The sequence below is a fragment of the Emydura macquarii genome, unplaced genomic scaffold (genome assembly GCF_026122565.2).
Source record: "Emydura macquarii macquarii isolate MOO-44397 ecotype Brisbane River unplaced genomic scaffold, CSIRO-AGI_Emac_v2 contig_1348, whole genome shotgun sequence".
In the NCBI taxonomy this organism is placed as follows: Eukaryota; Metazoa; Chordata; order Testudines; family Chelidae; genus Emydura; species Emydura macquarii.
The window spans coordinates 11,069,800-11,092,166 of NW_027131485.1; the positions used below are offsets into that span (position 1 = coordinate 11,069,800).

The 22,367-nt window shown below is 43.4% G+C and overlaps 1 pseudogene; it reads left to right on the forward strand.

Annotated features, from left to right (window-relative positions):
• Window positions 1–12,097, forward strand: part of LOC137155120 (zinc finger protein 850-like) — a 36,662-nt pseudogene extending 24,565 nt beyond the window's left edge.
• The last annotated feature ends 10,270 nt before the right edge of the window (window positions 12,098–22,367 follow it).

Genomic DNA, 22,367 nt, shown 5'->3' on the forward strand with positions numbered 1-22,367 from the left:
GCTGTTGTGGTGTTTATTTGTTTGTGTGTGTGTGTGTGTGTTGTGTTTTTGAAATATGGGTCTCACAGAGTATCTGAGTTTAATTCTAGTTTCAAAAAACATTATATTTATTATTTTTTTAAAGTTCTAATAAAAAGTTGTTTAAAAAGATCCATGTGTCCTGGAAACTTTTTCACTGTCGAGCAGTATGTCAAAAAGATCCACAAGTTCACTCAGTAGAAATCACTCACTTCTGTATCCAGCCCATTCATAAATGCTTGTGATCAAGAATCAGGGGTACATATGAGCTCAAGAAATTATTTAGCTCTGACTGCATTAAAGAAATTTCACCAGTGTAATTAATAGTTACACCCGTGCAACCGCTGGATATAGACACACTGCACGGCATAAAATAGGCTGTCATCGGGGCAGCTCAATGTAGTAACAACCATGTAGTGACAGCAAGGTGAATTTCCTTAAAGTAGACAGGGCCATCCAGCTGGGATGATTCCTTCCTGAGAGGCTGGTCTCCACAGGGAGAACCTGGCAGTGTCTTCAGCACTTGTCTTTTCTGTGTTGTTTCCATTTATATTTAAGAATTCAGCAATTTTTTCCTTATTTAAGAACTCCTTTAAGACGTTCTGGCCAAATTCCATCCCAGGCTTTTGGTTCCCTGCCCAAGTTTTCTGGTACTTTTTAGAATACGCTTGTTTCCTGCAGATAAATAATCCACAGAGGCCTATATAGGCTGGAAATATGGCCAGGAGATTACAAAACAGGAATGAATTGGGGGGGAAATGTAAAATTTTATGGTGAATCAGAAAAACAGATAGTGGGAGTTGAAACATACGAAAGCAGCAATGGGAGAAAGACCTAGAGTTGGGAATGGGCAGCAAACTTGTTACATTTGTGATGAGATACAGGGACAGCTTATGCAAAAAGCATACAGCATGAAGGGGAAACCAGCTACTCCTTTCTCCATGTTCCCTTCTGAAGATTTGGGGAGCTGGGATGTGATGAGAGATTCAGGAGAGGAGCACTTCTGGGACAGCTTTTCTTCCTGAAAGGGCATACATGTGTATGTGCGGGGGTGGGGTGGGGAGGTACCTTGCGCACCTGCTCCTGCAAGGAGATTAGTGGTGGAGATTGTGGGGCAAGCAGAATCTCTCCACACACTTTGTATCAAGACTGTGTTTACGGTGCTTCTTTTGATGGCGTAGGAGGTGGGTGTTGATCTGAATCTAGCATTGTGGTCCTTCGCCTTCCCATGCCAAATTATTTGTGGTGGGATGGAGAGGGTGGTCTGGAGGAAGTGGATGTAGGACATTCCACCAGAAGAGCCAGTGAGCAAGCTGGCATGTTAATTAAGTCAACTAGCAGGGAAGCAAGAAAGGAGTTCTCAGAAAGTGTGGGCTTCACTGTGTTCATCTGACACTAATGTGTTACCCCCCTGAGCTGTCGGAAAGGGGAACGTAACACATTAGTGGGGCTGACAGGTCCTTCATTCTCCTGTCCTCCCCAACTCATTTTTTTGGTTAGCAGCAGCAGGAGTGAGAATTTGCCATTCCCTGTCCTGCTGCAGAGAGGTCCCATCCTTCCATCCTCAACAGAAAACTAGCATTATCTGCCTGCAGCGAGGTGGGGGTCAGTAGAATGGGGGGAAATGCTGGCGCAGGGTTAGAGGGTAGGATGTATTGGCTCTAATGTCTGACAGCATTCAGCCTGATTTTTAAACCCTCTTCACCACAACTTCCCCCTTAAAGAAGCTGGATCCCCCTTGAAAGGTCCCAGGCCGTATCTCATCCCTGAGCAGAGTTTGCTGGGAGATTTGGTCAAAGTCAGAAACAGCGTTTCACAACATCCCTGTTCACCTTGTAACAACCCCCGCCCTTTCTCAGGCTCAGCCCAACTCCAGCCCATCTGTCTGGTTTTATTAGAAGGCTGTGGAGAGCGAGGGGCCTAGAGCTGTGTTTGTGGGGTGTGTGCGATGGATTGTCGCATGACAACACTAGAGGGAGCTGCATGCGCGAGGCTACAGACTGACATTGGCAGGCTTGGCTGAGCCGTGGGGGTGGGGCTTGTGGATTTTGGGGTGCGGGGGGAAGCGCTCCTGCACCTGTAAACAAGCCAGTAGGCTGAACCATCTGACCCTTGGGGGTGTCCCATCGTGGAAAAATGTGTCCTTGTCAGAATTTTACCTCAGTTTTTTTAACTGGATCCTCCAATCTTTCCCGTGATCTCCCCTCTCAGGATCTCTTTAGCTAATTTCTGATTTTTGTGTCAGGAAAAAAAGCACTGAATTAGGTGACATTCTTTAGAATTTCTCCCTGGATAGCCCCACAGGGAAATGGAACCTTCCACCAGTCTCTTACCTGGCTGCTCAGTTAGTGGCTGAATCAGAGCAGTAGGGAGCTGGGGCAGGCATTTCTCCTGTCTTAAAGCAATTGAATTAATGCAAGTACCAATTCCTCCCTTGAGTCCTAAACAGAAAATGGCCTGCCCTCCTTTCTCAGAAGTGACTGTATAGTTGGGGCATGGGTGTTACAGGCAGAATATAGGGTGAAAAACTTGATACAAGTGACAAGCAGGCCTCTTTGAATGTAACTCAGGAACAAAAAAGTACAGCAAGCAGACACGACAGTGATGGGGGCACATAAGTTCCTTGATCACTAAGAGGAGATTGGGGCAGGGGGTTGCATAATTAATTGCTGGAGTGGGGGAAAGGCTGATGCGGGACACTGAATTAATTTGAGTTTGGGGAGAAGCTGTGAGTTCCCTGTGCCATCAGGCAGTGTTTTAGATAAATTCTTTATGATTTGATTTCAGTTGGGTCTTTGTAGGGAGAGCTCTGGCAGCAGGAGCCAAAATCCCCATGTTCTATACTAGTGATACTCAGACTGTGGCTCACGAGCCACAAGTGGCTCTTTAACGTGTCTCCTGTGGCTCTTTTCAGCACATAATATTAAAACACTGTGTGATTTAATTATTAACCAATTTAAGTTATTAACCAAGATGCTTTTATTAACCAATTAAGTTATCAACTTGCACTAAATTATTAACTTCTTTGCTGTGATTTTGTGTGTGTGTGTGTGTGTGTGTATTTCCCCTATCATACTGTTTAAATATGAATAGTACTATAGTATGAATAGTAAATGAAACAATGAATTCACACTACTATGGCTCTTCTGGGTAATGTTGATCACCGCTAATTTGGCTCCTGGACCACTGAGGTCTGAGTATCACTATTCTAAACATTTGGGAGAATGGACATCTCTGAAATCGTGGCACAGACTGGGAGTGGGCTGTGGGAATTCAAAAGACAGACAAAAAAAACCATGATATCATCTCTTTTAGAAAAATCTCTTGGGTTTTTTGGGTCAGACTCATGATTGTGAACTTTTGAGGTCGGCGATACTGTGGTTACTCCCTCTGCCCTGCTATGTTGGGACTGCCACAGGGCACACGGCACAGCCAATACTACCTGTTCAGTGAATGAAACATCAGCCTCTGGTGTTTAACAGGGAATGTGCTGGCACTTGAAGGTTTTTGACTGCAGCTTACCATGTCACTAAGCTACATTTAGAAATGCCCAAAATAGGAGCACTCAGGATAATATCACAGGCATTGGCACCACTGAAGTATTACCCTTAAATCTTGTCTGTCTCTACCATTTCCTCACTGGAGAGTTTTACCTAGAACTCTCCACAGCTTCTTAAGACACATTTAAAGAACAGAACCTATATTTAACAGATTACAACATCAAAGATCCAGATGAGAAAGCAGTTTCTGTGCTCACCCAGATCCGGTCATCATCTGGTCTTGAGAGGAGGGCTTTGTTTGGTGGATTCATCTAGATTATTAAATCCCAGAGGTGTAGCCTTCACTTCAGTTAGTTCAGGATTTATTCACAACTGCATTTGCTCCAGTCACTAAAATTGTGGTGGGCGTGCCATTGCTACCAGGGTCACGAAATAATTCAGCTGGGTTTGGAATGAGCTGAAGATGCTGCCATTTCTTTTGTGCTTAGTATCTTGATCAATCGATACCCTGTAGGGTCTTAGAGTGCAGCTCTTATGTCCACTGACAACAGCCGTGATGTCAATATTGTTCCTCATTCATTTTTTTCCAGAACTGATCTCCTGGTTTAAGCTTGGATGAGCTTTGTTTCTCCCCCACCCCAAATATATAGACAGGAGCTGGATTTAAAAATCATGGAGAGTTCTTTGTAGCAAATACTAAGTGAAGCCATGACAAGCCTTGGTCTTGCTCATTTCTCTGCCTCTAAACAGGATTTCCTATTCCCGAAACTGACAAGATTTTCCACATGGAAAAAGAGAACAAGAAAAACCATGGATCCCAGTCTCCAGGGCTATGAGGAAAGGTCATTCCTGAGTGGCACCTAAAAATTAAGTGCTGAAAGTTAGGAAATGCCAGATATGGTATAAAGTTGTCTGTGCAATCTTAATTTGAACTCCTTCTGTGTATGCATTATGATGTAGTCTTTAATTACATGATTACGTACCTTTTTGTCAGGACTCCGTCTTATGCAGTGCACAGTATGGAATCACCTGGAAGCAGAATTAAAGCTGCATGGACAACCTTAAATCTGCAATTTTCTAACTTTAGACTGCTTGAATTTACAGCCTAATTAATTTTAACATAGTTTTTATATGTAATATGATTTGAGCACTGTATTTGCTCTAATTTTTTTGTTTTCTGATATAAAATAGATATTGTATTTTGCAGACTCTTACAGCTGTGTTTGCAACTTGTATGGGAGAACCTGAAATAGGAAAACAATTCCATTATATTATTAGTTTATTCTATTTCCCAAGTCTTTGTTCAGATTGGTCATAGCCTTATGTTGGCAGGGAGAAAGCAAGGAGCCATTCCTGAGTTTTTCATCATGTCTTTTTGCAAAGACAAGAATATCATCATTGTATTTTAGCACATTATTCAGAGGGCTCATTTGTCTCCAGATACCTTGCAGTGCGGCCAAAAGTATTCCAAATAACAATTTTTGATAGATCCAGAGGCCAATGTGAGTAAAACACGTGGTGATGTAGCTAGTGTCTGGTGTAGTTCTGACAGATAACTCTTGTTATTGTTCCATTTTGAGATGTATGCAGCTCCATTAAAGTCATATTAATATACTGTCCAGAGTTGGTCTCACTGAATTTCAACATTCGGCCAATGCATGGCATACTGTATCTTTGTCTTGTTTTCTGGGTGTGGATTACTTCTTTTGGAGATATTAATGAAAGATATTCTTTCTCTTTCTTACCTTCTCGGTTATCTTAATTTCTTCTGTTTTATTTTCCGACATGAAGGAGAATGCTCAAGTATTCTTGATTTACAGATCTGATGTACCTCTATGTAAATGAACCTGGAAATCCTTTGTTTTAACCAAGCCATAAAAGAGTCTTGTCTTCTAATAGGCTACAAATGTTGTCATGTAGTGTTGTCAGAATTTTACCCAACAATTGTATTTATTTTTTATTTTATTTTAGCATTTTTATTTTAGCGTATAAGCAAATAAGTATACATGTGATCCCTGAGCGACACAGAACTCACTGATTCTGTGGCCAGTGCACCCCTTTGTCACTGTTTTGTTGAATGAACCCCATCAAAGGGAGCGGTTTCTCATTTCCATAGGATAAAATCATTCCCTTTGTTGGCACTAGTTTAATCTTGTTCAGAACACAGAGCTGTTATGTTTTGGCATATTATTTAACATTAAAAGAACAACAAAATGAGAGTCTGTGGGATGTGTCTAGTTGCAGCCTTCTTCAGCACTGGGAAAAAGGGATGTTGTGAGTTGCTGCCATTGTCACATGACAATTCCTGGTTCCTTAGCGTTACCATTGTCACGTGACAAGGGCTACTACTAGTGCTGCAGCTGCTGCTGTGCTCAGTGCTGCTGCCTCATTTTTTCTAGGAGCTCGGGCATACTAGCTGCTATTCACCCTCTTCTTGTTTGTATGGTAAGATTTTCCTGTTCCAACCAAGGTGGGGGACTGTTTCAAAATGTACCTGCTTCCTAGGGAAGCCCCAGATCTAGGCACTTAACTCCGGAGCAGGTAACTGAGAGAACTTAGAATCATAGAAGATTAGCGTTGGAAGGGAACTCAGGAGGTCATCTAGTCCAACCCCCTGCTCAAAGCAAACGTTGGGAAAGTGACTCTGTAAAAATGCCCTCTCAACCCCTCCCCTCCACCCCCAGGTCTGCTCAGTGTGTGTAATTGTACATCCCAAATTTGCTGAGACTGACACGCGTAGATTCTTGATCCTGTTAGCACTTGCCTGAGCCAGTCCAGCTAATGCACCCGGAAATGGAACAATAACCAAGTCTCCCAGCAGAGGGGGAGGAGATAGAAAGGAAGAGAGACTGAAAGAGACAGGAAAAATAAAGAGAGGGGTGACAAGCTCCCAGTGCTATCTCGATTATTGTGTCATCGCTGTGCAGATTGAGAGAGGAGAAAGAGTAAGCCTAGTTACCATGCTGCTGAGGAAATGTACTGATCTTATGGACATTGTTAGGGACACTCCCCAGCATGTACCTTTTTATTCTGCTCCTTTTCAGAAATTTGTTCAGCGTCTGTTAAAAGATACGTTACACAAATGTCTTGGTTCACTTAGTCCCAAGGAAGGTGCTGGGTCTGCACTGTAGTAAAAGGGACCAAGCGGTTTTCACCATTAAAGTTTAGAATATCTGTGCCCAAGGAAAGAGTCTGAAGAGAATTTGGCTTTAAAATGGACCAAAACCCCTTCTGAAATGTCTCCAGTTGCTTTTATCACCCGGACAGGTTACAGAATAGCATCCATGTGTCACTCCAGATCCCCTATTGTATTAATTTAGATGGAATAAATAGGCTAAATGTGCTAACATAACCCAGTCACTGTCCAACTTTAAACAGTAAGAGCTCTGATGTTTGGTACACAGAGACCTCAGCCTATTTAATACCATGGCAAATGCACCATTTTAAACTTTTATTAAAGAAACAGAAAAGAAAAACTCATTTGAAATGTAAAGTATTAAGTAAGGCTTTCATTTTAACAAAATTTCTTCTTCTCTTTCCCTCTAGTTGCAGAGAGCTTTAGAAGTGAAAACCCCCTTGTTTGACAGTCTCTTAGATGGTATCAAAGATGGTAATAACTGTCCTTTTGGGGAAAAGACAAGAAGTTAGATGAGGTGGGCTGGAGCTATTGTTGCTGCTGCTGCTGTTAAAGATTGATCCCATTTCATCTCAGGTTTTATTTTGGATCCAGCTAGAGCCAATAGTAGTGGTGATGTCATCAGGATCCCTCTCTCTGGCCTAGTCTGGTCAGGACATTTCTTGGGATGACAAAAACCCAGGGTCCTAGAAGGTAGTGAGGGGCGGCAGTCATGATAGTGAAGCTTGCTTCAGTAGTCTCTCTCTCTTCTTCTATCTATTCTTCCCCCTCCTCCATGTCTCTTTCTTTAAGGACCTGAAAAGGGAGTGATGCCAGTGATGTTTGAAGAAGCAGCCATGTGTTTAACCTAGGCAGAGAGGGGCCTTTAGGGTGAAAGGCAAGGGGCCTTCTGCAGGGACATTGTGCAGGAGAATGACCAGATTCTGCTATCAGTGGTGAAGGATTTGTTTCCCCATATTTATCAGGAGCTTTGTGGTTTCTGGAGTTCCTAGTGTGGCTTCAGCTCTGGGTTCTTCTCTGGTTCCCGGCAGGTGGAAACATTCTATGCAATATCTTCCAAGCAGCCAAAAAATGACTGAATAGTTTGTGTTGGAGTTCATCTCTCCTTTGACATTTTTTTTTTCTTCTTTCCCTTTCCTGAATTTCTCTTTCTTTCTTTCCCACTCTCATTTTGCACTCTCTCTTCCTCTCCCTGCTTATTTCCTTCTCTCTGAACTCCCCTTGCTTTCCTTGAACCATGCCTTTTCCTCCCTCTTCTCTCTCAATATCTTACCCCACTCTCCATCTTTTACTCTCTTCACTGCCCCACCAACAGTTTCTTCACCTTCCTCACTCAGCTGTTTCTCACTTGGACCCCCCAATTGCCCCTCTTATGTCATGACCCCCCTTTACAATCTTCCCCACACAAATCATACATTAGCCATGCTGTTGCATACAGACCTAGTCACTTACACACCAGTCATCCTGTTCCTCAGGTCCACATCTTTCCATTCAGACCCGCAATCACAGACCCCAGTCACATGCCAGCCTACTTTCCTCCTTGGCTACACAATCTCTCCCAGAGGGGGACCTGAGATCATTCCCAGTTGTCCCATCCACATGGAAGTGGCAGACATAGCCTTCTCTGGTTTCCATGGAGGAGTAGGGTAAGAATGGGGAGGTCAGGAGTTGGCCTCTCTCCTTTCCCATGTTGAAGAGAAGGGATCTCTGAGTCCTCGTTCATTGTCCTTTTCCCCATGGTGAGGCAGGGGTGGAGGCAGCCCTGCTGGACAAGTGAGTGGGAGCAGGCAATGCTAACACAGAACAGGTCATTGTTCCTGCTCTTCAGCAGCTCCATGGCCTAGCTAAAGCCAGGGGTCCACCACCCTCAGCAAATGTCAGGTGACATGCTCCCAGTTATGTATTCACCCCTGATAAGCTCCAAGAACTTGTGGGGAGAGACTATCCTATCTCCTCCATTTGAGAAGGAGGTTCAGAGATACTACACTACCGGCAATCTCCCTCTGCCCAGGGCTTCCAAAAGGGAAAGAACTGTGACATTGACCAGGTTCTGGTCAGTCACACACGCAGAACGGCTCTTCCTCCACTCCTGGGGATGGTTTTATTCTCTAGCAGTCCCTGCTCTCTAACAGGCTGGGTTAGAGATGTGCAAATGGCTTAGTAATACTCTGCCAGAATCCCCCTGTGTGAAGATCTCTGAATCTCGTATAGGGGGCACAACACACTTCCCAGCACATCTGACTTACACAGGAGCTATTTCCTTTTCATACAGATGAAATGTACCCCCAGCAAAGAGAGGGACAGGGTTTTTTTGTAGCAAGATGTGACCAACCCTGATATTGTTTATTTTTCCTATTCTGAGCAGAATTTCCAATCGCAAAACCAGACATAATCTCTCTCAGAGAACAAGAGGAAAAGCCGTGGGTTCCTGATCTCCAGGGCTATGAGAAAAAGGAGATGCTGAGTGTCACCTGGGCAGGTGAGGAATAAACTAAACCATCTGGAGAACTGTTGGTGAGTGGAATGAAACTCTGGAATTCCCCCAGAAATGCTGTGAACTTGCATCAATTTGTCCCAGAATTGTAATCAGTACTCATCATATTCTCAAGGCAGATATCTCTGAGGGCTTCCCAACTATCCTGATTGACTTCAGGTGGGAGACTATGACCTCACTTGTTTTTTTCTCTGAGAGTTTAGATGGAATGTGGAAGGAGAATAGGGCCTTTCCCTTCTCTTTTGGGGAAGAATCTGCTCTCAGCTCATGATTTTAGTCCTGTTTGAAACCTGGAACCCTTCTCATCCTGAAACCCTATTTCAAGCTAGGCTGAGAGTGCTCTGGGACAGGGACTCTCTTTATTAGTTGTTTGTACAGTGTCTAGAACAGTGAGGCCCTGATCCTTGATTGGGGCTCCCAGGAGCTGTGATCAACTTGATTTCTTTTAATTGACTACATTTTTAAAAAATTAATTCTCTCTTTAAATAATAGGACTTAATTTATAACATTTCCTCTAAAATTTGTTACTAGTGTTTTTCTGCTCTATTTATTCAGAAGGCTCTTTTCAGAGGGCTTTAGAGCAGAACCACTCTTCTAGTATCTTCTAGGAGACCTTTAAAATAGTAGGTACCATATGTTCATATGGAAATATGATGATTCCTTTCCCCAGGTTTCCTTTCTCTCCAGTGACACATTGCTACATTCTCATTGTATTCTAACAGGTGATGGAATTGTGAGTGAGAATCAGGAGGAGTATCTCTACCAGTACACTCCTGAGTCAGTGGAACCACATGGCACATTATCAGGAGCATTCCAAAGGAATATTTCTCAAGGTCCTAAAAAAGGCAAAGGCTGTGAGGGTCAGCACAGATCCGAAAGGCATCAGGGAACTGCTCCAGGGAAGAGACGAGGTAAATCAACTGCTTGTGAAATAGGTTTTAGGAAACTGCCAGACATTATCCAGCAGGGAAGTCCCAAGATGGGGAAATCAATAATATGTGATGACTGTGGGAAAAGCTTCCGGCTGAGATCAAACCTCAGACAGCACCAGAGAATCCACACTGGAGAGAAACCCTTTGGATGTGCTGAGTGTGGGGAAAGCTTCCGGCAGCGCTCACATCTTATTCAGCATAAGACAAAGCACACAGGTGAGAGACCCTATGAATGTGCCGAGTGTGGGAAAAGCTTCAGCATGAGCTCAAAACTCATTCGGCATCAGATAATCCACACAGGAGAAAAACCCTACAAATGTGCCGAATGTGGAAAGAGCTTCATTGGGAACTCACAGCTTATCCTGCACCAGAGAGTCCACACAGGAGAGAGACCCTACAAATGTGGTGACTGCGGGAAGAGCTTCAGTGTGAGCTCAGCTCTTACTCAGCATCAGAGAATCCATACTGGAGAGAAACCTTACGAATGCACCGAGTGTGGGGAAAGCTTCCGGCAGCGCTCACATCTTATTCAGCATCAGAGAATACACACAGGTGAGAGACCCTATGAATGTTCCGAGTGTAGGAAGAGCTTCAGTGTGAGCTCTGCCCTCATTCAGCATCAGAGATTCCATACAGGGGAAAGACCTTATGAATGTGCCGAGTGTGGGAAAAGCTTCACGGTGAGCTCACACCTCATTCAGCACAGGAGAGTCCACACAGGGGAGAAGCCCTACAAATGTACTGACTGTGGGAAAGGCTTCCTGTGGCGATCAGCCCTTCTTCGACATCAGAGAATCCACACAGGACAGAAACCCTATGAGTGTACCAAGTGTGGGGAAAGCTTCCGTCAGAGTGCACACCTTATTCAGCATCAGAGAATCCACACTGGGGAGAGACCCTACGAATGTGCCGACTGTGGAAAAAGCTTCACTGTGAGCTCTGCCCTCATTCGACATCAGAGAATCCACTTAGGAGGGAAACCCTAAAAATGGGCTGAAAGTGGGGAAAGCTTCATGTCAGATATCACTCCAGAGTCTCCCAATGGACAGCAGCCAGGCACATTTCTTTTTTTGAGTCCATAAGGCTCTTTTCTTTTCACAGAGAATGAAAAATGCCTTGTTGAGGATGGAGTGTAGGTGGTCGAGTTAGACAAAAGGAAATGTTGGTGCAGGAAGATGGATTGTGTAGGGGCCCGAAGTGTGGCGAGGAATGTCTGGTGGGAGCCAGAGCAAAGACCAGGAGGTGCTTTGGGCAGGGAAGGATAGAGCATTTGGGGATAAAAGGGAAGCTGTTGGTATAATTGGAAAGAAGTCATTTTGGCAAGGTTGTCAATAAAAATGTTTAAGAGAAAAGATAAAATTGCCCTGTTTCCTTGTGCACAGGGTGGGCTTCAGACAATTTATAGAGAGATTTCACTGTCAAATGGGGTTTTGGGGGGACTGCACTGCTCACTGCTGTAATATCAAGATGAGTGGGGTAGGAGTCAGGACAATTCTATTTCTGGCTCTGGTAGGGATTGTCTTCTAGTTGTTTAGAGAAGGAAGTGGAGAGTCAGGGCTCTTGAGTTCTACTTCCAACTCTGTCACTGATTTTTTTCTGTGACCTTAGACAGCTCATTTCACCTTGCTCTACCTTGGTTTCCTTGTCTGTAAAACTGATTTATTAATAATAATATTAACCTACATCACAAGGGAATTGTACTAGTTAATATTTATATTACAGTAGTGCACATAGGTTCCAGTGACAGTCAAAGTCACATTATGTTAGGTGCTGCACAAACAGGATTACATGGTTCCTGCCTGGAAGAGCTTACAGTCTAAGTAACCAGCTTCTTTTAATTGGGATTCTCTTGTACCTGTTACTAACATGGAATATTAATAGAGTTATGGGATTAAGTATACTTTTAATTATTTCTCATGAGTATAATTAGTGCTGCATCTGGAAATGTCGCAGCATATCAGAGTTTAATTCTAATTTCATAAAACATCTTTATTATTTTTTAAAATTCCTAATAAAAACTTGCTTAAAAAATCCATGTCTCCTCAAGTTTCTTGGAAATTTTCTCACTGTCAAGCAATATGTCAAAAAGCTCCCCATATAGGATTAGCATAAATCACTGTATACAGCCCATTTATAAATGCTTGTGAGCATCAGAGGTATGTGGGAACTCAAAGGATCATCATCTAGCTGCATTAAAGAAATTGCACTAATATAATAAATGTAAATGTGCTGCACAGCCCAAAGTGGGGCTGTCATCAGGGCAGCTCAATATGGGTAACATTGATGTAGTGACACCGGTGCAAATTTCATTAATGTAGATGGCCTTAGAGCTGAGATGGCTCTTTCCTGAGAGACTGGTTATAAAAACACTTCTGCTGGAGTGCACCCTGTCACCTTCCTGGAGCATCTTCAACACTGTTCTTCTCTCTGTGGCATTTAAGAATTCAGTAAATTTTCTTTATTTAAACTGAGCAGCCGGAGCTTGTTTTCAGCTGTTCTGGCCAGACTCCATCCAAGGCTTTTGGTTCCCATCAGATGACTGGCTCTTGCCTCCCTGGTTTCTGGTACTTTTTGGAATCCTCCAATGTCCTGTTGTGTTGTGTTCCTTCCTCTGGATTAAACCTATTTCCCCTCATACTCCACAGGCCCATTTTCTGTCTCAAAGTTCCCCCTTGGAGGTTCTGGCTCTGTAGAATTCAGGTACCAATGGCAGAAAACAAAGGGTGATACAGACAGGATGAAACATAATGAATTCCTCAAAGCCTCTACTGAGGCTGTATTATAGGACAAGAGAACCTTTCTGTCAGGCTCTATTTCTCCTATGTGAAATGTGCTATAAACTAGGAAAACATGAGTTCTAGTCCCAGCTGTTCTGATAATATATCTGCATATTTCATAACCATTTTGAGGAGAGGCAACTATTATGTATCTGTTTCATAGTGATGATAACTGAGAGCTTGCACAAGGTCACTTCAGGCAGAGCTGGCTCTGGTATGGCAGACCCAAATAGTTCTACTTTGCCACTCTGCTTCTCAGAATGAGTGTGTGAAAATTATGTTTGGGTGTCTCTAACCACTAGATTGTACTTGTCACAGATGAATAAATTAATGTTTGAAGAAGCCATTATGATCCTCTAAATCTGACTGCTTGCATAACACAGGCCAAAGAACCTTAGTAGTAATCTTTGCATCAGATTAAATCTATAACTTCTGTTTCAGCTAGAGCTGATGTTTTTAGAAAGAATCCATGTCCCTCGGTAAGTTATGCCAATTAAAAATATGCATCTTATTTTTAGTTTGAATTTGTCTAGTTTCAGCTTCCAGCCACTGGCTCTCATTCTGCCTTTTTCCGCTAGATTGTGTGGTGTATTGAAAATTGTGTTACACTTGTGCCCGATCACTTTAAATACTCAGTGATTTTCCTGGTTCTGCTCTCAGGTTAGTGAGGGTGGCAGATGAGAGGGGGTGGGTTCTCTAGGGAATTGTGCTATCTGGGTCTTTCAGCCCTCTGCAAAAGCCAATTTAGAGCAATGTGGAGTTGGGCCTCTCTGCCTTAAGGAGCATTCAGTTTTCTATCTCTGGTTCTGGTTCTGGTGTGTTAAGATTCTGAATTTTAAGAAATAAAGTAGTGTTACGTTGCAACCTTCCAGAAGGATAAAAACATAAAACATACCTTCTCTGTTTGCATATTGTGAACGTAATAGATGAAAGGGCCATCTACTATCAGAAATCTCTTCCCCATGTAAGCATTTATAGACTGTGATCCAGTCAGCTCTTAACCCTCTCTCAGTTAAACTAAATAGATTGAGCTTCTTTAGTTCTCACTATATGGCATGTTTTCCAGAGCTCAGTTCATTCTTGTATGAATGTATGTTCATTCTTTTTCAACATCCTTTTTGAAGTGTGGAAGGCAAAAATGTAGGCAGAATTTCTGCATCAGTCTCACCATTGCTGTACACAAAGGTAAAATCACCTCCCTACTCCTATTCCCTCCACCTTTATGCACAGAACATCTCTATCTTCAGGCATGAAACAAAACATGGCAAATCTCTTGCCTATCCAGAGCCAGGAATAGAACCCAGGAATCCTGACTTCCAGCATTCCAATGCTGTTTCACAAATGACTGTTACACCCCACTGACAAGGTGTGTCATATCCTTCCCTACTGGCTGGTCCACACGCTAAGAGCATGTTAAACTTACCAGTTACTACTCTGGAACAAGTAGAAGCAGTGTGTGTTGTGGTTCTGAAGGATCTCAGTTCAAATACGTGGAGAAAAAATGAGATGTGAGCATGTAATTAAAGACTGTATCCCCCTCAGGCATATACAAGACAGCCACACTGAGATTATTTAACTAAAACCATTTTAAAAGGGAGTTGGCATTGTAGTAAAGGTTCTGTGAGCTACAATCCAGGAGATGTATATTCAGCTGTATGATGGGCTATGATGTTGGTACTAACCTTGCTGTACCTTGGCTCCCCATCTACAAGCAAGGGATGACAATGTTTTCGCCAGCACTACATTTACAGCACTTGGTTAAGATTACAAATTATTATAATTCATTTTAGTTACAGGCAAATTATTTGGTACATATCAGACTATCTCATTAAATCATATGCCTTAAATGTCTCGCAGGGAGCTTCACAGAACATGGACATTTACTGGCCGGGTAATGAGTCTATGGTGAAAGGCCTGGGTAGGATGTGGCACATCAGGGGATATGAAAATTCATTGAATCAAAGGATTCACCTCAGTTTTGGTGAAAAAGAAATGGTCTCCACTTGTTATTCAACTACAAGTGCAGCTGTCCTCTAGCAGTTTTGCAAATTGTATCTGCAAAAGGGAGGATGGCATTTAGAAAACGTGGGTGTAAGTGTAATTAAAGCTGCACTGATTAAAACACTAAGTGGTAGAATTCAGATAACTCATGAAGTAACCGGGGGATGTTAACGATGAAAATATCCCTGTCATTTGCAGTTCAAAGGTGGTGCAGCGGCTGGTTAGAGAAATTCCAGGGATTTCCTATGGCTACCAGGGGATGCTCAACTCTGAATCCGTTTGTCCTAACTCTTTTTATTTCACCTTCCAGGACCTGATATGCAAATATTTAGGATCCTTACAAACTAGTCTTCAAGAAACCCACCTTTTCACTCATCAGAGCTATTGTTAATTATTATTTTTACAGCATCCAAAACTGTGCAAGGAGCTTCAGAGCATGAAAAAGAAGTCATGGGCTGCAGCAGTAGAAATTTAGTTGAAGAATTTAAGGACATATTTTACTTCTAAGCCTACTAATTTTGGCACTTATTGCGAGGGCAATCTGAGAATGGAAAGGGAGTGTGCAGTCCAAAGTGGCTTTGTGCCCTGCACTGCAGGTAAAGTCCAAGGTCTGTAATGTGATCCTTTGGCTGCACGAATCCACAAAAGGACAATTTGTTCAACAGCTAAAGCACCATTGATTCAACTGACTGGAATTACTTATATTCTGCATCAGGGGCCTGATCCTGCTCCACTGATTTCAGTAGGAGTAGGACTAGATCCTTAAAGGACATGGGTTTGTGTTGGCATGAGGACTCACCTTGTAAACAGGCCATAGCCCTGCTAGATGATGCTGTAGCTCTTTAATTCCATTCTGGACATAAGGACAGGGAGTGGCTTTCCGGAGGAAAGTGGCCTCAGGGAGAAGCCCTGGGCGAAGGCTTTGGGGTTGAAATTAGTGCTCTTTCATGGTGAGTTGCTTTGGTAGCTCAACCCCAGGAAGGGGTCCTTGCACTACAGACCGTGGTTTGGGGAAGGGTGGGAAAGCCACATGATTTATTTTTATTATTTACATTTCTGTAGCATCTAGGAGCTCTATTCATGGACCAGAACCCCATTGAGCTAGATGCTGTACAAACAAACACACACACACACACAAAAGATGTCCCTGCCCCATAAAGCTTACAATCTAAGTTGTTATTAATTACATGATCTCAGTGGGTACTGTCACCCTAATGAATATCTGAGCTCCAGAATGTAGGGTCCCTAGTTTGCTCTGGACCCTAGACCTAAGATATTCTGTCATGGGCAAAAATCCTGAACAATTTTCATAGTAGCACCCTGCAAAGGTAATTCTGTAGCACATGGACAGCAGCCTGGAAAAATTGCCAAGAAAATTGATTAGCCAGGCAAAAAATCTACCAGCCTGTTCTTACAATCTGCACAAGCCCCTCCTCCCTACACACTGGATATCTACACACACACAGATGTAAGAAAGACCGGATCTGAAGGAGCTTTCCAAGGGAACTGTCTGTGACTCCATGATAAAACTGTTACAGCAATCTAGGAGTTCACACTTGTTCCTGCGTTGGTGAAATCTAATTCTAGAACATACCACCATTTTGGGGTTTGTCCCCTGCTTTTGGACAGTTTTCCCAGAGGTCAGCACTCTCAATTGTGAGCCACTCCAGAGAGCATGACAATGAACTGGGGGAAAAGAGTTCAAGAACAGCCTGTATTTACATAGATACATCAGCTTTGCCTCGGTGATCAGCAGACAGACCTGCTTTGCCAAAGTGGCCAATTTTGGCTGTTTTCAGGTAACATTCACTTTTAGTTTTAGACATGGGCTAATGGAACGTTGTTGTCCTTATGATATGACTAAAGATCACCAGAACTAAACTTAACATGCCCTACCTGAAGTTGGGGGAGGACAATAGGATAAATATGAAATTAAAAAATTCGAGTTAGCTTAAGTTTGGTTATATAGGAAATATATATGTTGTAAAGAAAGGTCCTGATTAGCAAGTAGAAGGAAGGCCTTGAGGTAAGTTAAAAGGCCAGAAGGAATGAAGTAGGGAGCATGGCTGGTTCAAAGAATAACTCATGAGATAAGGGGAAGTTTCTAAAATAAAGGCCTCTGACTGAATGGGATGACAGCAGGTGGTTTTAAACAAGACAAAAAGAATCTGTCTTAAAATGAGCCAATATGCCCCTTCCCCACCCCACATGGTGTTAAAGCCTAGGTGAGTCCCGGTGCAATGGAAAAACTGTTGGTCAGCAAGAAGGGGAGGAAGGGCTTTGGAGAGAAAAGAGATTGTAAATATTATCTAAATTAAAACTGGAAATAAGGGTGAACTGTCTCACACTGATTTTTCAGCTGAAGTCGGTACTTGGCAGGGACATTACTTGTTTGTTGAAGGGTATAAAACAATAAACTTTTAAAGGGGTCATTGCTAATACCTTCCTGACCAAGTTGGAACTGACCAGTATGGGTCTAAATTCCCCTGGGTTTAATCTATTTGTAAATATCCTGATCAAATGCTTATAAATGTTTTGTTACTTTTTGAGTGTAATGACAATTTATTTTAGGTTGTTAGGAATGTTTAGAACAATTGTATAAAATACCATTTGGCTCCTGGACTTAAAAGAATTTAAGGTTAAATTATTTTCTGGTGGTTTCCTATATTATTAATTTCTAATGCTGTTGCAAATTCCAAAAAGGGGGGTCATCCTAAATTGAACTTCACTCGCAAAGCAAGGGTAGTGATGCCAAATTCAAGTGAATGTCAGCGAGGATGGGGACAGGTGCTCCTATGTGGTGGTGTGGAATGCTGTTGAAAGAGTCCTAGATATCATTTGATCTCTTCTCTCTAGTGCTTAAAGACAGAGCTGATTGGACTCAGTTTGTAGTTTTGTTTCTGCTTACCAATCACTGGTGCTGAAATCAGTGATCTAGGGGGCTGGAGCTTAAACCAGTGTTGTGGTGAAAGGCAATATATAGAGAATGAAGCAGCTGTGAGGTTCCCCATTACCCCAAGGGATCAGTAAGAGCTGAAACCATTAAGAAGTGGGCTATGTGGTAGAACCTCAGAACACAGTGAGCAGTGGAGGCACTGCTCAACCACCATCCCCCCTTCACCGCCCACCCCTGAACCCATATGAATGCACCCTTGGATTCTGCAATTTTGCTGACCTTGGCAACCAGTTGGGAGTGGGATACAGTGAGAGGAAAAGGGGAGTGGCATGTTAAAAGGGATATTTCTGTCTGACTTTCAAGGTGGGACACTGAGGCAAAGGACACTGCCCAAGACACTGTGGGGTGGATGTTTACTTATTGTTTACATGCTTTAGAATTGTTGTGCTAGTTTCCCAAATTAATATTTCCTCTTCTGGCTAATAAAAGTTTTCTTTGTTATACGCAGACTCAGTGCTTGCGAGAGGTGAAGTATTGCCTCTTAGAGGCACCAAGGGGTGAGGTTTAGTTGTCCCATATTTCTGGGTTGGGGCTTGAGCTGTTTTTGTAATGTAAGGAGGAACCCCTATATATTGAACCTAGTTTTCTAATATACGTGAAAACACAAACTTTCTCTCTCTTATATATACACTCCTGGACACACCCTGTCACTCCCCTTCCCCCTGACTCATACATGCACACCCCACACCAGTCTTTCTAACATGCACCCTTTTGTCACACAGCAGGTAACAACACCCTCCCATCTCCTCACTACTCAATCCCCCCATTCACCCACACACACTGACTTACCTCCATATGTCTGCCCAGACTCAGTCACTAATGCATTCTCACTCCTATTAACTCCCTTTCAGTCATCCCAACCCATCAGACCTACTCCCCCCACTTCTCCTTCCACATTCATCACTTCTCTTTCCTGCTTCATCAAATCCTTTCCCTCTCATGCATCTTCTGTACCCTGACTGGGCTCCCCATAGGCACAATAGAATTATTTGGGCCTTAGGTATTCCCTGATGACACCCACCTCCTCTCCCTAAACTTGGGCGGGGCCACTGGAGCCGGGCAAGAGGAAAAGGATGGGGCTGGCTATGGGTGCAGGATAACAGAGCATGAGGGGTTTGGGGCTGTCCCCAGCTGGACCGGGGGGTAAATCAGGAACAGATTTTGTTCAAGTAGGAGAGCCCAGAGGAGCAGTTGCTCTTCACTGCAGCAGCCCATGGGCCCACAACAGGAGCTGCCTGCAGGAACCAGGGGAGCTATTGATGCTCTTCCATTTGCGCTGCAGCTTTCCCCAGACTGCATAACACCAGCAGCAGCTCCAGTGCCATTTACTCTTGGCTTCTGTGTACAAGGTTACATTTGCAGCCAGAAGGGCCAGACATATACATTCTTCTTTCAGTAAAGGCTTAGCTGCTGCAGAAGCTGATGATAGTGGAAAATCTTTTCAGTGGAATTTTGCCAGACTTCCTTAACTTGAAATGCAGCGTCTCAATAAACAATCTTAATCTACTTAGAAATGATAATACAAGCCAACTTCATTAAAATGCCTTCAGTTCAGATTTAAAGTTTTTTATTGAGTAAATGTTTCAAAAAATAACAAACAGGTAACCAATAGAGTTAAAGGGGCAAAGTTATACAACATCCAGGGACAATATGCAGGTTATCGGGAGGCATGGGGAGTGGTTGAAAGTCTGGGGAGAATAACAAGGGATAAGCTGCGGGGTCCTGGATGGGGGGGTGATGGTGTGGGCGCTAAGAGATACAAGGGGATATATGGGAATGGGGGAACGTTACTAAGTATGTCTGTGGGTTACTTTTGGGGGTTTTTAACAAAGAGAGCAAATAAGTCCATACAAAGTGGTGCGTCCCTCATTAGGTCCGATGCTTCAGCAGTCGCCGCATCTGTTGGTGTGTCCCCCGCCGCGTCTGTCGTGGTGGTGGTGGGTTGGGTCCGTCGATCCGGAAGGAGGGTCCTGTGGTGGTGCTCCGTCCCTCTCCTCGTGGTACTGCCGGTGGCCGGTGATGTGCTCGATGTAGATGTCCCGAGACCACCGGATGGAGTCCGAGACCATAAGGCGACACATGAGCTTGGCGTAGCGCCGACCCACACCGCAGGCTGTTCTAATCCCAGTGGGGCAAGGACCTGGCCTTTGTTTGCTCAGGGGACAACCACACACAATCTCAACCATACACTCCCTTCAATCTATTTTGTGAACTCCTAATAAAGTGAATGAAGCCATCACCCTGCATCTAACATACAGTAGGTGTGAGGCACTGGGACCATTCAGCTCCCATCTCCAGGGTCATGCCCATCTGCCATGGAATTTTCCAATCCCAGCAGTTCATCCCGCCCCTATTAATAGATTCCAAGGCCAGAAGGGACCATTGTGATCATTTAGTCTGACCTTCTGTATAACACAGGGCTTGGAAATTCCCCCAAAATAGTTCCCGGAGCTGATCTTTTAGAAAAACAGCTGCTCTTGATTTAAAAATTGTCAGTGATAGAGAATCCACCATGACTCTTGGTAAATTGTTCCAATGGTTAATTACCCTCACTGTTAAAAATGTATGTCTTATTTCCAGTCGGAATGTGTCTAGTTTCAACCCAAACTATGCTGCTGGCTTTTTTAATAGCACTATTTGAGTACCAGGATGTCATTCTGTGTGTTCCCATTACACACTGATTGACCATGCCTCCAGCCTGAGCTGGAAAATGAGAACTGCCCTCTTGCTTCCGGTTCCTTATAAACAGCAGGAGAAATGGAAGATTTGCCCAACCCACTCTTTGACGAATTCCTCCTCTGATTCTCTTTGGCCAGCTGGACCCTGAACTGCACTTGGGGAAGGGCACAAGGCCAGTGAGTACTGCATTCTGGAGTTGTCTGCCATTTGGTGGCATTTACTGGGAACTGAGGCAAGAATCAGTGTTTGCTCTCAGGCTCAGGTTAGATGCCTCAGTTAGTCAATATGGGCAGGATTTATTTAGTACAGCTCAGATCAGAACAGCAGCTTGTCCATGAGACAGGGACATGTAACCTGAATAGCACACAAAGGGTGGCTGCTGTCACTGAGTAACTGAGCATCAGGGAGAGTAAAACAGCAAATCCTGCTCTGTGTCTAATTCAGGCATTCTTAACTTGCACCATCGTAATAAAGAGTGCCTCATGGGCATTTCCACCCTCTCACGATCATCCACCTCCCATACACAATTGCCTGACCTCCCTCCTTTCTCTCATCCCCCTCTATGTCCTGGTCATTCAAAATCATTCATAATCTCCATAGCAACTGAAGCAATTTCTTACAAATCACATTCAGTGTTTGTTTATTTTTAGCTTTCTTAGCTGAAAAAAGAAGAACCAGCAGCATGTGACCAGCCAGTTCTCTGTGGGTGCCCTGAAAGTGCTGCATAGACCACAGCTTGTGAACTGCTGTTTTAATTTGTTTAAAATGGGGGGGAGGGGCAAAGATTTTCCCTGAGAGGCTGAAGAGGAGCTTGGGAGAGGAAGCATTCTTCCACAGGGCTGAGAAGCATGGGGCCAAGGAATTCACTAAGGGCAGAGGATTACAGAAATATCCAAAATACAAGATCTGGTAGTAATGGGGGATTTTCATTACCTAGACTTCTGTTGGAAATGTAGTATGGCAAAACACAAAATTTCCAGTAAGTTCTTGCAATGCATTGTGGACAATTTTTTGTTTCAGAAAGTGGAGGAAGTAATTAGGGGGACAGCCATTTTCAGGGCCCAAGCATAATTTTTTTGGGCCCAGTACAAACTTATAACACAGGCCCTCTCCCACACACATAATGGGGGTTGCAGCCAGGATCCTGGTAAAGTGTACCCTTTTCCCCACCCATCTGGGGGCCCTGGTCATTTTAGACTTGATTCTGATGAACAGGGAGGAATTAGTAGCAAATCTGAATGTGGAAGGCAATTTGGGTGAAAGTGATCATGAAATGATAGATTACATGATTCTAAGGAAAGGAAAGAGTGAGAGCAGCAGAATAAGGATAATGGATTTAAAAAAAAGCTTACTTTAGTAAACTCACCCAGAGAATTGGTTGATATAGTCCTATGGGAAGAAAATCTAAGGGAAAAAGGAGAGGAGGAGAGCTAGCAGGTTCTCAAGGAGACAGTATTAAAGGCACAACTGCAAACTATCCTGATGTGAAGGAAAGATAAGACGACTATTAAGAGGCCAATATGGTTCCATCAGGAGCTCTTTAATGACCTGAAAATCAAAAAGGAATCCTACATTGTTAAGGAGATATACAGAAGAATAGCACAAGCTAGGAACCGAATCAGAAAGGGTAAGGCACAAAATGAGTTAACTCAGCAAGTGCCATAAAAGATGTTCTTTAAACACATTAGAAGTAAGAGAAAAACAAAGGAAAGTGTAGGTAGCAGGGAAGGAGGGAGCACTGGTAAGAGATGACCTCAAGAAAGCTGAGCTGTGTAATGCCTATCTTGCTTCATTCTTCACTAAAAGAGTTAATGGTGACCAGACACTCAGTACAATTAATATTAAACAACAAGGGGGGGGAGACCACAAGTCTA